General features: G+C 37.9%; 1 protein-coding gene, 1 long non-coding RNA gene and 1 other non-coding gene across 8 annotated transcripts in view; 1 reads left to right on the top strand and 2 right to left on the bottom strand.

Annotated features, from left to right (window-relative positions):
• Positions 1-1,096: 1,096 nt before the first annotated feature.
• LOC144379046 (uncharacterized) lies at positions 1,097-8,152 on the bottom strand. Of its 2 annotated transcripts, XR_013441126.1 has the most exons (4): positions 8,093-8,152; positions 7,834-7,931; positions 3,285-3,380; positions 1,097-1,553 (listed from the first exon to the last, which is right to left on the bottom strand). It is a non-coding gene; the product is annotated as an uncharacterized LOC144379046 (long non-coding RNA). The 2 variants fall into 2 exon arrangements; XR_013441127.1 differs by lacking the exons at positions 1,097-1,553; positions 3,285-3,380 and adding an exon at positions 4,592-5,158.
• TRNAE-CUC (transfer RNA glutamic acid (anticodon CUC)) lies at positions 8,084-8,155 on the bottom strand. Its single transcript has one exon. It is a non-coding gene; the product is annotated as a tRNA-Glu (tRNA).
• Positions 8,156-8,698: 543 nt separating this feature from the next.
• The window catches only part of NCOA7 (nuclear receptor coactivator 7), a 155,599-nt gene continuing 150,088 nt past the window's right edge, over positions 8,699-14,209 (top strand). For 3 of the 5 annotated variants that reach the window (XM_078054782.1, XM_036085457.2, XM_078054773.1), the window contains exon 1: positions 8,699-9,196. The gene's annotated coding sequence lies outside the window, so the exon portion shown is untranslated. Of the gene's footprint in view, positions 9,197-13,808; positions 13,896-14,209 lie in introns of all 5 variants that reach the window. The other 2 variants (XM_078054778.1, XM_078054775.1) reach the window with 1 other exon arrangement.

Below are 14,209 nucleotides of genomic sequence, written 5' to 3'. Positions count from 1 at the left end.
TGCTGGATCATTCTGATTACTTATATATTCCAGGTCCATCATGTCATAAAACAATACTCATCATTTGGCCTAGGAAGACTTGCCCAGTAACCCATCCACTATAACAATTCTTATTATCAGGAAGGGATTTTGAACTAGCCTTAAAGCTTTGGCCTACAGTTAAGCATGTTTTCCAAAGCCTTTAACAGTTTATATGTGTATAGTTTTTTAAAAATCTTATAACCAGAGGCATTTTTATATGCCTCTAATTTCTTAGTCTTCTGAAAACTGAATATTCTGTTTCCTTGACCTTGGTTGTCAATCTATTAGTCTGTGGGAGTGAAGAGATTCATACATATGAAATGGATATGCATGTAATAGACTGCCTTCTAAGGTTTTTTGTTGTCGTTTTGTTTTGTTTTTAAGGGATAGAATGAGGTTGAGTATCTTTGGCAAGTTGACTCTGAAGTTTCTTGCATTAAGTGTGCTTTGTAATTGTTTTGTGTTTTCACAGCAGTGATAACAAAGTCACGTTTTCTCATGTGGAAGAAAAAGTATTTGGAAAGAATGGCTATTATTCATAATGTCTCACTTGTACAAGTGGGGTGATAAATTTTAAATTGCTCATAAACTAAAACAACTGAGTATTTTAACTGAGTTAACCCCTCCTTTTGTGATTATAAGCTATCAAGCTGAATATTATTTACCATACTGTAAAACTCTGCTTCCTAGATCTTTCATCACTTCTTTTTAAACCTTGCCCTTAATTACAGAGAACATAAAGACTTTTTTTTTTTCACCAAAACAATCCAACTAGCAACTAGCACTTTGTGTAGCTGTTTGTGTCGACTTTCTCCTGGGCCAGCAATGGCTGGCCTCTTCTCTGTTCTAGCCAGTCCACCCCAGAATGCCTGCTTTAAATAGGCTTCCCTTGGGGTCTGGCAAGATGACAGAGATGTGCTCACAGTCAGGAGGGCAAAACACAGAAGGACATAGACCATATTTTACTCTCGTCATAACACATTTCTCTGTCACAGTCACACGCCACCTCCTAAACAGGAACTAAGCCAGCCACTTTTTTTTTGTCTCACAAGCAGCCCCTGCTAGATTTATTTTGTTGTTTTGAATCTTTCTGTCAGAAAGATAAGCATAACACAGTAAAAATGGCTGGGTGTAGTAACATCATCAAACCCACATATAGTCTGGTGACCATCAGATGAGGGTACGGCCAAGCTCAGTAGGCAAGCATTACCTCTGATGACAAACATCATTTACTCCTACAGTAAGGAGGCTTGAGGGGCCATTGTGTCCCCTTTCAAGGTTCAGTAAGCACCCCCACCCCAAAGATATCCATAAGTCCATCACAGCTGAATCATTGAGCAGGCTTAAGGCAAATGTGTTGCATCGAAGGAATAGATTCAAACAGCAAGTGCCTCCTGACCATGACCATCACAGGAACGGGTCCAGCAATAAACTGATGAATTATCTGTCCAATGTTGACCAGTTCTCACAACAGAGAACACAATTCCGTTTGATGTGAATCATCAAACCTCAAGCATGCTTCAGAGTGGGAGCTACAGACAAGACAACACAGGAGCAATAACTCAGTATAAATGCATTTAGCCACTTCTCCAAACGACAAGGTCTGGCAGGCAGCTTCCTTGCTCTGGGTATCAGGAGTTTGAGACAAAAGGAGAAACAAAGTTCACCATTGTTTGTCATCAGGATATGACATAGCGAGAAAAGTGATGGAAGCTATTTGTCTAATTGTTCCTTTTAAATATATAGCTTAGGAGTTAAAATTCTGCAAGCGTATCCTTGACTGATACAGCAAAAACATACTGACAAAGAGATGGTTTGCTTAGTAATAGTGCAACTTCACAGCCATATCCAGGATAGTGCATGTTTAATTCATTAAATAAGCAGTTTTGTTTGTTTTAAGATGTGGGAGCTTATTAAAATTCTTGGTACTTATTCAACAGATCACTTATAAATAACTTGAAATCCATATTTGTGATTCTAGTAAATTTATCTCTATTTTACTCAATATATATGTCATTTTTAAAAATCTCAACTCTTCAAGACATAATAAATAGTATAATGACTGAAAGGACAAGTTCTGAAATCAGACAGATCAAGATACATCTTGAGATGCATTAACTGTGTGAGTTTGAACAAATTACTGAATCTGTGTAAGCTTTGTTTTTTAATTAGTAAAATAGAATTAAAAAACAACACCTATCTCACAAGAATTTTCTGAGGATTAAGTGAGATAATGTTCATAAGATCTGGTACATAGTACACTATCAATAAATGGTAGTGTAGCTTATTCAAATTTAGTTTATTGAAAATGTCTTAAGATCCAAAATAAGTCTCATTCAGTCCCATTCACACACCTTTATTCAAATTCATACCAAGGTATTTCCCCAACACCTGTTCTCTTTACATTACATTATTTGCCTGTACATTTTGCTTTATATAAATAAATTTGCAGATTTCCAAAATTTCAGAGTTAGAAGAATATAACCTAGACCAGTGCTTCATTTTACAGAAGAAGAAAACTGAGGCCCAACCAAATTAGATCATCTTTCCCACAGTCATGTGACCCAGATCTCCTGATTTCTAATACATGGTTCTTTCTGAGACAACAGGATTATAAACATTTTCTTTCATACCTTTTATATTTTAGATGCCAAAGCTTTTTATTTCCTTGTGGATGAGCTGAATAGATCTATTGGTTGGTTAAGAAATCATCCTTTATGTTTCCTATCTTCAAAAGCAATGGTTTTTAGACTGATTCAAAATAAATACAACGGAGTCATGTCTCTTTAGAAGACAAATCTTGAATCTAATGAATACGGCTGAGAATGAAATTATCCTACTGTCTTTAAATGATGTCCTTCACCATCAAAAAGCAAATCACACATACATCGGTGAACAGAGTTGTGCCACTCTCTAGCACCTAAGGCAGAATCTTTCCTAGACGCTGATAAAGCTGCAGATTTACCAGTGACAGGGCACGGGCTTTAAGCCGCTGTTGCACCTGCTCTCCTCTGTGGCTCCCCCCATGCTCTCAGTGTGAAGACAAAATCCTTAACCTCAGGCTAAGAGCCATGCAAGATCTGTCTCCTGCCCACTTCTTAGACCTCTCCTCACCTTGCTCTACCACCTTGGACTTGCCATCCAGCCATCCGGGCTTTCTTTCAGCCCCTGGTAATCTCCTTGCTCTCTCCTGCTACCAGCATTTGCACATTTTCCTTCTACTTAGAATGTTCTTTTCTCTCCTTTTTACCCAGGTAACTCACCTTCGTTTTTCAGATCTCAACAGATGGATCCCTCCGCAGACATCTCCAACTGATTCAAAACCTTAGTGTGGAATCACATACTTCTCCTTACGGAATCTGTGAGTTGCAATTTAAATTTGTAAGGATATGATTATTACCTGTCTCTACCACTACGCGAAAAGCAAATGATAGTGACTATGTTTTTGCTCATGTTAAGTCTCCAGGGCCTCTTTGACTTACGTCTGGTACAGAAAGAAACAACAAATATTTGCAGACACTGGTTAAATGAATGACTATACGAGTGCATGACTGAATGAGAAATGAATGAATAAATGTCACAAGCTGGACCTGCGTAATTGTTGCGTTGGATTTATTTGAATTGCTTCCCTCAAACTTTAATCTGATAACACAGAATACATGCAAGTAAAATCAAGCACAATTGATGAAATGAGAAGAAAGAAGGTAAAAGAATAAAAATATCCTCTGCTGCTCCCTATGAATACAATAAACTCTAGATTTTAACTATACTCAACATTTCCAAGGCAAGTGGATTACATGTTTCTGAATAAGACACATGCGTCTATGATGCCACCTTGTGGTTTATTTTCACATTTGTCACTTTCAAAATCCTGGAACTTCCCTACTTTAGAAAAGCACCATTATTAAAAAACCAAAACAAAACAAAACAAAAAAACAGAAAAGCACCATTATAAACTATGACTACTGAGGAGTGAGATTTTGCTCAACTAAATATTGCTGGCATGCCACCATCCCAAAGAGTTTGCCCAAACATATCATTCATTCCTTTTTGTTTTTTAATTAAATATCGAACTGGTGGAGAAAAATAGTATAATATGTTATAAGTAATCAAATGAGAATTAACAACTGTGTACACCCAGGCTAGCATTTTTGTTGCATGTTTCTTGCCAAATCCTTCCCTTCTCTTTTCTATCAACCAGGAATAACCATTTTGCTTTTCTTTATAGTTCGCCATCTGTGTATATATTTACCAATGAACAACATTTTTAATTTAGCGTTTTAAAACTTCAAATAAAATGGAATCATTCTGCATTCGATTTGCTTTTAAATCATATTTTTCTGGATTCATAATGTTGGTAAGAGTAGCTGTAATCCATTTATTTTCCCTGAGCTGCAGTATTTCATTGCATGACTAAACCACAATATATTTAGCCACTCTACTCTTGATGGACATTTAGGTTGCTTCCAGTTTGGGTCTGTTATGACAGTGCTGCAATAAACATTCTGTGTATCTCCCGGTGCACCTGTGCAGGGATTTCTCAGGGTTTGAATTGCTGGGTATGGGAAACTCCAACTTTACTGGATAACACCATATTGTTTTCCAAAGTTATCGCACCAATTTACACTTCCACCATTAGCGTGTAAGAGTGCCATTGTTCTACATCCTTGTCAACACTTGGTATTAGATTTTTTTCACTTTTGCCACTTTGATGGGTATGAACAGAATCTTTTAAATTTTATTTTATTTTTTTAAGATTTTTTATTTATTTATTTGACAGAGAGAGAGAGAGAAACAGCGCAAGAGGGAACACAAGCAGGGGGAGTGGGAGAGGGAGAAGCAGGCTTCCCTCCGAGCAGGAAGCCTGATGCGGGGCTCGATTCTAGGACCCCGGCGTCATGACCTGAGCCGAAGGCAGACGCCCAACTACTGAGCCACCCAGGTGCCCCAGAATCTTTTAAATTTTAATTTGCATTTCCTACTCACAAAAGAAGTTGATACTCTTTTAAAAAAATTTACTGGTCACATATGTTTCTTCGGAGAAGTGCCAATTCCAGTCTTGCCTCATTCTCTCATTTATCCACTCAAGAGTCATTTGAGTTGCTCCTAGGTGCCAAGTGCCGACATAACCTAGAGGCTACAAAGAGGAAGGTGACACAGACGTTGCCTTCATGGAGCTCTTGGCCTACTGCCACGTTAGTGCCCTCAGGCATCATACTAATTATCAAGACCAAAAAACAGCAAGAATTTTTGGCCACCAATGATATGATTATCACTTTACAAGGCAGAAGAAGTATATTTTATGAACTCTGACATCTAGGAATTTACAAAAACATAACTTACACAAAACTATAGCAAGTTATATAAACTACTATGTATTATGTGATATATATTATAGAAATTCAGAGGATGTAATAAGCTGGTAAAAAAGCTAATCAAGTAGGTCCGTGGCTTAAATTTAAATTGCTTTCCTTTTATGTAACTAATGTAAAAATATTATTTTTCTATAGCCTACCTATTAAAGGAAGAAGATAAAAAAACAATCATTTTTAAGTCAATAAAGTAATAATGATCAAATGGAGTTGTGGTAAAGATGATTTTTAAATAAATAAAAATCGTACTGAAGGGAAAAAAAACACTTTCACAAATCAACATGCTTATCCATAAATGCAAGTACACTGTGTTTGCTGTTGAACTTATTTCTTAATTAAAAGGTTTCCGCAGTGCCTGGGTGGTGCAGTTGGTCAAGCATCTGACTCTTGGTTTCAGCTCAGGTCATGATCTCAAGGTCCTGGAATAGAGCCTGGCTTCCAGCTGTGTTCAGCGTGGGGTTGGCTTGAAATTCTCTCTCTCCCTCCCCTTTTGTCCCTCCTGCTCTTGCTGTCTGTCTCTCTCTCTCAAACAAACAAATAAAAAGAATAAATGTTTTCCACATGTTTCTATGGAATCTGGTAACCCCCAAAACTACTACAGTTGACTTTTACTAAACCTGTCATGCATAGAATTCAATTATACCTTTAAAAGAGAACCTAAAATGTCATATAATTCCTCTTTACTTCTATGCAACACTCCCTACGAGCCATCCTATTTGTAAAGACTGCTTTAAAGAAGATGCCAATGTGGCACCAGAAAATTTGTTGTAGTGTGGGGAGTCTTAAAGAATATCAGATTTAGGTTGGGCAAATCAGGTTGGAATCCTGGTTCCCCCACATACTTGTGTGATTTCAGATAGGTTAAATAAACTTTCTGAGTCTGTTTCCAAAACAAGGATAATTGTTGTACAAATTGATTTGATTATTGTAGATAAAGTGCTTAGTTTGGTGTTCAGAATCTGAAAGAACTCATTAAGTTGTAGACATTATTCAAATTGACTCAGTGTAATTCTTTTTCCACTTCTTTCAGTGGAAATGTAGAGCTGTGGATCATAAAAAAATAGAATTATGAGGGCTGAACATGTATATGATTGTTTGCAAGTGAAGTCTTAGCAATCTACTTCTTGATTTAATTGATTAAGTAATCCATTAATACAGCACCAACTATAAAGTCCTCCCCTTCCTTCCTCTCTACCCTTGGTTCCTCTCCACCATCTTAATATTCAATTATGCATCACCCTAACCCTGGATATATGAGGATTTTGTGTTTAAATGAAATAACTTGACAAGTTCAGAAAAATGTTTTTGATAGGCAGCAAATAACCTTTGCTTTCATCTGTGCTGGTTAAATACTTTCTAGTCCTTCATCTTTAAGGAAACTCCTCATATGTGGGCTATTTCTGCAAACAGTCCTTCAGCACTTCCCCCTTTTTCATAAGTACGGAGCTGAGCACAATATTCCGGCTCTACAGAGCAGCAGCTTTGTGCTGTGTGTAGGGAATGTGATAAAGTACTGCTGTGTCTAAATGACAATATTATTTAGGAAAAGTGTACTTATTTGACTAAAAATAGCCATAGTATAGGTGAAACACAATAAGGATGACACCAAGACTAAAGAAAATAAAACGCCATTAAAAAATTAAGCAAACAAGAAAAATATCCTTTATGCTATTAATGGGTACACTACAATTTCTAGACTCTTTCTTCTTTGGCTTCTTTGACCCTGACTTGGACTGACTCTTGTCCTTCAGACTTTCCTACTTTGTCCTCCCACAGTGGAAGTCAAGCCTGCAAACCTTGCCTCTTTATGCTGCACTCAATCTCTTAGGAAGCATTTCTACTCTTGGGCCTTCAGTTCTCACTTCAAAGCATAATCTCCTCCAAATCTATCATTATTAGTCAAAAATTTCACTCCATATGTACAGGATAAGTTCACTTGGATGACCTCTTCAAACCAAATCTTAATGTAACCCAGCTTCCTGCTTTACCACGTTCCCAATCAGCACCCTTTCCAAATTAACAGGCCGTATTCAAAACCTTAATCGTGTTCTCCTTTGACTTTCTACACAACTGTGAGAGGCAGTTTTATTTGCCCCTCTACGTGCTGGGGGCCAAGGCTTTCCTCGCTCTACTTCCGGACATTTCTGTTGTAATTCTGTACGGAGGACCTGGTCGGCCCAGGGTAGGGGTGTTTGCTCTAACTTCCATGTTTTGCTTCTCCTTCCACAACGTTCTTGTTCAGTCAGTCTAGTTTATTTAAGGTGACATGCACTGGAACAGGAAGTGTCCCCCATTTCCCCACTCACCACTCTCCTTACTGTCTTTCCTCTTCACCCACCTTCCTCTCTATCCAGGCCTCCCCTGCATGTCTCACAGGACCTCCACCTTTCACTTTGTTCCCCTCCAACTCTCCAGTCCCAATCTGGGTAGAGCGTCTTACCAGGTGCTCCAGCAGGAGGAACCCAATGTTTACATTCTCTTCGGTGCCAACAACCCGTAGGATGCTTTGAGGAACAGGAAAAGAACCTGCTGCTGTACCTGGGGGGGAAAGAAGGCGTATTTTAAATCTTAGATTAAATAACATTTAAAGACGAATTCAACTTTTATGAGTGAATAAAATAAATACGATTTAAAAAAAAAAAAAAAAGCAGATAAGAATTCAAGATTTTTAGGAGGTAGGATAAAACGTTTTCCCTGACCGGGAATCGAACCCGGGCCGCGGCGGTGAGAGCGCCGAATCCTAACCACTAGACCACCAGGGAAGCTGGCTGCACTCGGCCCTGAAGCTTATTTGCCACTTTAAAAAATCTCTACGTAAACCTGACCAGTAGAAAGAGAGTTTGTTGGTTCTAAGCCCCACCCACTTCGTTCCTGTTTTGAGTCGCAGTCTCCTAAACTGAGGCAAATTTTGGGCGCTCCCAGCCCAGCACCCAGGTGGCTCCTGTGGGGAAATCCTGGACCCTCCAAATCCAATCCTCTTCCGACTGCCCTGCTAGAAAAGACTAATTACGTAATTCATTCTAATTATGTAACATAAATATCTGTATCTATAGAAATGTTAGAGTACTGCCCGGAAGCTTGTCATTTGCTTTATTTTTTTCATCATCTAGCTGCTCTTTCTAAATCTAACCTCTGTCTCTTTCTGACTTTTCCTCTCACGCAGATGTTAAGTCCCACTAAACCTTGCACTAAATCTAGATAGATTGTCACCGGCGGAGAGCATTTCACGTTGTAGAGCTGGGTGTGACACCGCACACGTCCTTGGCACACGGCGCAGGCTCTCTGCGGGTGAGGAAGGGCCACGTGGCCTTCTAGAACCCGATTATGTATCTATCGTGATGATTACTTGTTGAGCCAGGCTAACGAAGCTGAGAGTTGTGGGTGACGTGCCTAGTGAAGCACTGCGGAGAGCATCTGCACCCGGATCCGAGGAAACCCTTCAAACCCACTGCGTTTCCATTATCCTCATATTTTGTAAGTGTTATTAACCGGGCAATCGCTTCACGTCTCCGCGTTCTGTGCGAGACACGGCCAGGAAATGATGCAATTACCAGAGGAGTAAGAAACCTTACCGCCCAGCCTCGATTCAGAAATCCTCGTGAAATAGGAGCAGAAGGCAACAGGATGTAACTCCGCTTTGAAGTGCCAACCGTTCCAGCAGAACAAATGTAACCCAAGAGACCCAGCTCCGCTGCAAGATGGAAGGAGGCTTAAGTAAATCAGATATAAATTCGTAATGAACTTGCTCACAACCCCCGGCGCCGCTGTGAGTTCCAGCGGTCATCCATCACCGTAGAATTTAGGTGAGCCTCTGCTTGAATATTGTTTCTTGTTTTCGGCAACCCAGAGACGGTTTAGATTATTGATAACATTTGTCTAAAATTGTTTAATAATATACAGGCAGGAAGATTAAACGGATTTTTAAAGACTGACAAAGATGGAAAAATCACGAGAAATTTCTAAACTTAATTATATTTTAGATAGGACTCATGCTTCTTTCCTCTATCAAGGAATTCTTAGGAAATCAAGTTCAGTAGGTGGAGCTCTTTCCTCTGAATTGCGGGTTACTAGGGCTAAGTAGCAAAGGTTTTGAATGCAAAGATAAAGCAGATATTATTTTTAGAATAATTTCAAGTTTTAATAGGCTTAGTCACAATATGCTACAAAAGGTTAGAAAGGTACAGTAAACACCACCATCCCTCTCTTTTCCCCAGTCACTAATTTCTTCTTCCCAGAGGTAACCAGTGTTAACACTTTCTTCTGTATCCTAGAAACAGTCTATGCATATACAACTAATATCTATTTCTCCTTTTTCCAGCTTTTTATCTTGAAAAATTCCAAACCTACAGAAAATTGCAAGTGTAGGAAAATGATCACACATATACCCTTCATCTGAACCTGTGCTGTCCAATTTAGTAAGACCAGCCCATGTGACTATTGTGCATTGAAATGCAGCTAGCACAAACTTAGATGTTCTACAGTTGATGACTGCCTACTGGTTTTTTAAGCCTTAATATAGGGAAAAAAGTAAAATATCTCAATAATTTCTACATTGATTACATTTTTAAATTAGAAATATATTGGGTTGGGGCGCCTAGGTGGCTCATTCGGTTGAGCACGGGACTCTTGATTTCAGCTGAGTTCATGACCTCAGGGTGGTGAGATCCAGCCCTTTGTCCTGCTCCACGCTAGGCGTGGAGTTGGCTTGGGATTCTCTTTCTCCCTCTCCCTGTGCCCCTCCACACCACTTAGGTGCATGCTCTCTCTCTAAAAAATTTTTTAAAAGAAATATATTGGGCTAAAATATTATTAAAATTTATTTCACTTTCTTTTAACTTTTTAAGGTATCCACTAGAATATTTAAAATTACATATGTGCCTTGCATTATATTTCTATTTTATAGTACTGATCTAGATTCACCAGTTGTTAATATTTTGCCATATTTGCTTTCTCTTCATCTTTCTTCTGAAGCATTTTGGGTTAGTTGCAGACATCATAATACTTTACCTTTAAATACTTTTCTCCTGTATTTCCTAAGAACAAGCAAAACAATTATCACACTTAGGTAATTTAAATTTAATGCAATATTATTATTTATTATACAGTTAAAATGTTTCAATTGTCATAATAACACTTCTTATACTTTTTCTTTTTACCCAGGATCTACTCAAGGATTATACAATGCATTTAGTTGTCATGTTTCTGTAGTCTCTTTCCTTTATTCTGGAACAATTCCCCGATTTTTTTTAACAATATTGATCTTTTTGAATAGTGAAAGACTGTTGTTTCAGAACTGAATTTATCAATTCAGATAAATATCTCTTTTGACAAGAAAAGAACCTTAAGTGATGTGTCCTTCTCAGTGCGTTACACCAGAATGTGCATGATGCTAAGGTATCACATTATCTCTCATGGCCAATGTTGTAGGCAGAATAATGGCCCCCATGGGGATGTCCCTGTCCTAATCTCCAGAACACATGAGTATGTTACTTCACATGGCAATAGGAACTTTGCAGATGTGATTAAGGATTTCAAGACACAGGAAATTATCCTGGATTATCTGAGTGGGCCCAAAATTATAACAAGGGTCTTTATAAGTGAAGGAGAGAAGTAGGAGAGTTAGTGTCCCAGTGATGTGATCTGAGGAAAACTCAACCTACCTTTGCTAGTTTTGAAGAAGGGGAAGGGGACCCTGAGCTGAGGAATCCAGGTGGCCTCTGGAAGCTGAAAAAGGCAAGGAAAGGGATTCTTCCCTAGAGCCTCCAGAAAGAAAACAGCCCTGCCAACACCCAGATTTTAGCCTAGTGAGACCCAAAGTCAGACTTCTGGATTACAGAACTGTAAGATAATAAATTCGTGTTGTTTTTAAGCCATTAAGTTTGTGCTAATTTTTTACAGCAGCTATAGGAAACATATAGTAAATTCGAGCATTTGGTTAAGGTGTCCACCATACCTTGAGAATGTATGAATCTTCTCTTCCTCAGCAAACTTTCACCCACTGACAATCTTTGCTTGAATCAGTTATTACCATGGTGATTGCAAGAGGGTGTTATTTTAATTTTATCATTCTCATGTAAACAACTTCCCTTTCTCTCCTTTCTCTTTTTATTCTCTATTTAATTTTTAAATATAGTTTGGACTCATATTCTTTTTCTGTTTTTATTCAATGTGTTATAATCCATCAGTGTCATTTTTCTTAATAATTGTCCCAAATTTGGCCAGAGGGGTCCTTTTAAGTTGGCTCCTGTATTCTTTTGATATGTCTCCCTAATTTTTGAGCACTTCTTTACCTTCTGATACAAGATAGTGTGGCACACCTTGTACTTTATAGATTGACTTAGAGAGAATTAAGATCTTTATGCCTATATCTTTTTTTTCATTTCTTTGTTTTATTTTTACACAAAGAGGGACATACTCTACATACTTTTTCTAACTTTTTAAAATTAATATCTTTTAAAGGATGTCCATTCTTTACATAAAAAGTTTTCTCATTACTTTTGATAAGTACATAGTATTCCACTATTTAGATATTTTATTAAAGCAGTTTCATATCGGTCACTTAGATTATTTCCAATCTTTTGCTTTTACCAAAGTACTAATATGAATAACTTGGCCCAACATAATTTAGCATTTAGTTTTTACAAATTTGCTCCAAAATGACTCAACTTACAGAGTGCCAATTTCTAATTTGAAAATATTGTTATACATTGGAAGAAAATTCATTGCATCCAATTCAAATTCACTTATAATTTATTGACAGTTTTATTTTTCAATTTGATTTCAGTCTGACTCAGCTATTCTTCTGTTCATTAATTTGTTCATTTATTAAACAAATATTTATTGACTAATATATGTCAAGGACTATATTAGGCACCAAAGACATCAAGATGAACAAAATGGGATTCCTGACCTTGAAGTTCAGTCTGGTGGGGTTCAAGTAAGTAAGGAACAACAGTAAAATAGTGGATATTAAGAGACATGTAGGACTATACTTTAACAAATTTATTTAATAGATTAAAATGTGCCACTCATCATGCATACTTTACTGATGGGAATATAAAATGGTACAGCTATTCTGGAAAATAATTTGGCAGTTTGTTATAAAACTAAACATGCACTTACCATCTGACCCATCACTTGTACTCTTGAGAACTTACCCCAGAGAAATGAAAACTTGCGTTCACACAAAATCTGTCCACAAATGTTTACAGCAGCTTTTTTATAACAGCCCCAAACTGGAAACCACAGAAATATCCTTCAGAGGGTGAATGGTTAAACTGTGGTATATCCATACCATGGAATATTTATCAAAAAAGGGAACAAACCATTGATCCACATAACAACTTGGATGGATCCCAAGGGACTATGAAAAAGCCAATCCAAAAGGTTATACAGTATGATTCCTTTTGTATAGCGTTTTTTTAAATTATAGAAATGAGAAGGAATTCGTGATTTGCAGGAATTAGAGATGTGGTGGGGAGGAAGATGGATGCAACTATAAAGGGGCAGGTCATGGGAGCTTTATGGTAATAGAACAGTCCTGTGTCTTATTGGGGTGGTGGTAGAATAATCTGTACAGATGATAAAATTGTATAGGACACACAAATACTTAAAAAAGAGTGTATATAAAACTGATGAAATATAACTAAGCTTGAAAGAGCATACCAATGTCATTTTTCTGGTTTTGATATTAGTGGAGTTACCCAAAATGTTACCATGGGGACAACTGGGGCAGTGGGGGTGGGGGGACCTGAGACTTCCCTATATATATATTTTTGCAACTTTTTGTGGATCTATAATTATGTCCTTTGAAAAAAACCCTTTTCAGCTTATTGCACTGTAAATTTCTTTCATCTAATAAATCCAAGCAACAACTACCAGTTCAGTTTAGGGGTTCATTTCAGAATTTTAAATTATATCTTAGCTACAGTGTCTTTGTACCTGCTTATTTGACTAAGTTTTCCAGAAAATTTAGAAAATATGTAATGAATTCTCAAGCTACTGAACAGACTTTTCAGCAGAAATAAAATAGCGGAAACTCTCCAAGAACAGGGAACTTTTCAATGAACTGTGAGTAATAAAAGAAAAGGACAAATTTATTGGGCTTAATCTAAATAATCAGCCATTAGTTCTGCGTGTTGACTGGCATGCAGACAGCAATCCGTTTCTGTAGACGTCAGTATTTCTTTCTCAATACACTCCGGCAGCCTCCTCCTTTCTAATGACAAGGAGATTTCTACCTCCTCCTCAGACTTTATAACTAACTGAGAGAAGCACTGACCCTAGGCCCATCCACAAAAGGACCTATTTACATTTTTCTCAGAATTCAAGGGGTATCTATGATGTGCTGGCTCAATGATAGCAGCTGTAAAAATGAACCACTATTAAATAGTGAACTCAATTCTGTCTCTTTAGGTCCAAGACGACTACCCACAAACCTCCACAGATGTCATTAGCATTTACCTGCCATGGAACTCCTGTGTCTCAACCAACCTAAGTCAGGTGTGTGAAAGATGTTTCTGTGCTAGGAAGAGAAGGATAGGTTTAACCACTGAAGAGTGAACTTTCTTGGTGCCCACAGATTAAACTCATCACCCAATACACGGATCTCCTCTCCAACACCTTTACGGAGAAAACTTCTTTCCGCAGGAGTTTCAGTTCTTTCAGTGGTTGTGAGCTCATTGCTTATCCAAGGAGCCTCTTCCATTCTGGCAAAGTATTAGAGCAGTATGTGCTGATGTTCTTGGAATGCCAGTTCAAGGGAAGATAACCAGTGAGTGTTGTGCTTAAAAACAGACACACTAGGGGCACCTCTG

This window comes from Halichoerus grypus, chromosome 9 (genome assembly GCF_964656455.1).
Source record: "Halichoerus grypus chromosome 9, mHalGry1.hap1.1, whole genome shotgun sequence".
Classification (NCBI taxonomy): Eukaryota; Metazoa; Chordata; class Mammalia; order Carnivora; family Phocidae; genus Halichoerus; species Halichoerus grypus.
The sequence above is the reverse complement of the archived record's forward strand: the minus strand, read 5'-3'. Positions and strand labels throughout refer to the sequence as shown.